Here is a 3,263-nt window from a genome sequence, read left to right as displayed (position 1 = left end):
TGTTTATAAACATTTGGGATTTGTTTACAAACATTTGGGATTTGTTTATAAACATTTGGGATTTGTAAGTCTCATGGGGGGGGTAGGACCACTACCAGTTGACCTGTAGTAAGTCTCATGGTCGGGGGGGGTAGGACATGGGATTTGGGATTTGTTTATAAACATTTTGGTATTTGTTTATAAACATTTGTGATTTGTTTATAAACATTTGTGATTTGTTTATAAACATTTGTGATTTGTTTATAAACATTTTGGGATTTGTTTATAAACATTTGGGATTTGTTTACAAACATTTGGGATTTGTTTATAAACATTTGGGATTTGTAAGTCTCATGGGGGGGGGGGTAGGACCACTACCAGTTGACCTGTAGTAAGTCTCATGGTCGGGGGGGTAGGACCAAGTCTCATGGGATTTGGGATTTGTTTATAAACATTTTGGTATTTGTTTATAAACATTTGTGATTTGTTTATAAACATTTGGGATTTGTTTATAAACATTTGGGATTTGTTTATAAACATATGTGGCCCCCACCTAGCTTCTTAATTTTGATCTCAAAGTGCACCAGATTGAAGCATTTTCATGGCAAATTTACAATTTTTATCCGGCGTGGCAAAGCAGGAGGGGGGGGGGCTCTGTATAATATGTTGCCTAGGGCCTCAAAAGGCCTAGAACCGGCACTGACGAGAATGAACGCAGGTATAACATAGCCATGCATGTCCTATGAGTCATGATAATCATCCAGCTTTAATGATGGTCGGGTCACGGGGGCAACAACTCCACCAGAGAGCTCCAGACTTCCCTCTCCAGAGCAACATTAGTAACTTCATCTCCTCCATCTCATCCTTGGTCTGCCCGGGGGTCTTCTCCCAGTGCATCGAGGACCTCCCTAGGGAGACGCTCGAGAGGCATATATATAGCCAGATGCCCGAACCACCTAAGCTGGCTCCTTTCCAGGCGAAGAAGCAGCGACTCTATAGTTACTCTACTCCGAGTCTCTCGTGTGACTGAACTTCTCACCCTATGGGCTGTATTTTGCATGTCTTACCAGGTCTTATTCCCTAACTTGAGTAAACTAAAGACCTGGAGGTGTGATCAATGCCATTTGGCTATTCTTAGTGGCCAAAGAGCATTGATCACGCCTCTCCAGGTCTTTAGTTTACTCAAGTTAGGGAATAAGAACAGGTACTTAAGACACGCAAAATACAGCCCTATAGGTAGGGTGAGAAGTCTCTAATGGAGATAGATGCCAGCCACCCGTCGGAGAAAACTCATTTCGGCCTCGCGAGTCGCGACCTCATTCTTTCGGTCATGACCCACACTTCATGACCATATAGGTGAGAGTAGGAACGAAGATTTCTCGGTAGACAGAGAGCTTTGCCTTCTGCTCAGTGCGGTAAGTGACTGCAATACCGCCCCTGCTGCTCAGATTCCCCGGGCCCGGCTGAACTCCTTCTCTGTCCTCCCCTCATTCGTGATCAAGACCCTGCCTGACATACTTCAACTCCTTCACCTGCATGGGGTAATGTCACATTCCCTGCTTGGACTGCACAATCCATCAATTAAGTCAGTCAAAACTATGGTGGGAAATGATCAGGGGTGGAAAAAGTACTCACATTCTTTACTTAAAGGGATTCATCGAAAAACACCCGACCTATTTTCTGTTGACTGATAATGTCCTTCTGAAATGTGAGGGGGGCCGTGGTTTGTCATTTACTGTTTTAATTTATTTTTAATAATTATTTTTGACTTTGTGAGGAGGAGGAGGAGGAGGAGGAGGAGGAGGAGGAGGAGGAGGAGCTGCTAGTGCTGTAGCTGGAGAAGGTTATTTTCCAAAATAAAATTTAAAAAGAAATGAAAACGGTAAAAAGTTTAGGTGTTTTTGATGAATCTATCATGGTTAAAATTGAGTTTTAATTTATAATGGGTTTGTATAGGAAGGGGGGCAGCTAAAATGAATATCAATCATCTAATTGTTTTTTTTAAAGTGAAATATCCCTTAAGTAAAAGTAGCAAAACTGCAATGTAGAAATACTCTGTTACAAGTAGAGGTCTGGAATACAAAATTCACTTGGGTAAAAGTACAAAAGTATTGGTATAAAAAAATCTTACACACACACACACACACACACACACACACACACACACACACACACACACACACACACACACACACACACACACACACACACACACACACACACACACACACACACACACAAATATAGGCTATTTTTTTTCCTTCTTCCAAAACAAATATTATTTAGCAGAGCAGTTTTAACCCAAAGGCCACAAGTGTGTTTCTTGTCCTATTTGGAAAAAGAAAGGGGAAAAAAAGAAATAAATAAATAGAATATCATATTTTTTTAATATTGGCATATGGTTCATCATTATAATAGCAATGATAAATAGGGCCTAATTATAGTGCACGCACGGCGCACAACAAAATACCTTCATTTTAGAAGAGAAAAACTAAAGGCGCCAAATATTCTCACATTTTCAAGTTCAACGTTTCTTTGAACACTAGGGGTCGCGTCTGGACTGCAAATATCAGTCACATACAACTGTAAATCCCTTCAAATCGGATTGTGTGTGAAGACTTGAAGAAATGCCGAGGTCATGGCCAGCCATCAAATATTCCATAATAGTTTGTGACAGTCCGAGATGCCACAGTAAATTCGGTTAGATTCAATATAGCCTATTGTGAAGTCAATACGAATAATTGTGCTTGTCAGAAAAAAATGTCTTTTTTAAATCATTTAGATTCTAAATTTTAGAATCTAAATGATGTCATATCATCATCATCAAATGCTGGTCCTTATACGTACGCCCGAATAAATAATGGACCTTCATAATGAAAAAGGTTGAATTGATTGATTGATTGATTGATTGATTGATTGATTGAAATATTTATTAACAGTTACAGTAGAATTACAGTACATTTCAAGCACAACTCAATGCAAAGACAGTAAAGACTGTTAACTCTTACCTGTGAGTGGACGACCCAATAAAGCATTACACTTGTTTACAAGAGGGTCCACCTTGTTCCTTGTTCAATTCATCAAAAGAAACCAAAGTAACCTAACCAACCAGTCAACCACAGTGCATAACATGTAAAAATATGAATGGGTGAAACTAAAGAAATTGTAGGGGAAGGGCCACCTGACGTCACAACAAAACGTGTCTCGCGATAACCCCCTGCGTCACGATTCTTCTTGCCCTTATAAGCCGGTTGCATCTCGTCTGTCCTTTGGTTCGTCCTCAG

This window comes from Protomyctophum bolini (genome assembly GCF_963924005.1).
Source record: "Protomyctophum bolini genome assembly, chromosome: 2".
NCBI lineage: Eukaryota > Metazoa > Chordata > Actinopteri > Myctophiformes > Myctophidae > Protomyctophum > Protomyctophum bolini.
This window is presented reverse-complemented; position numbering follows the sequence as displayed.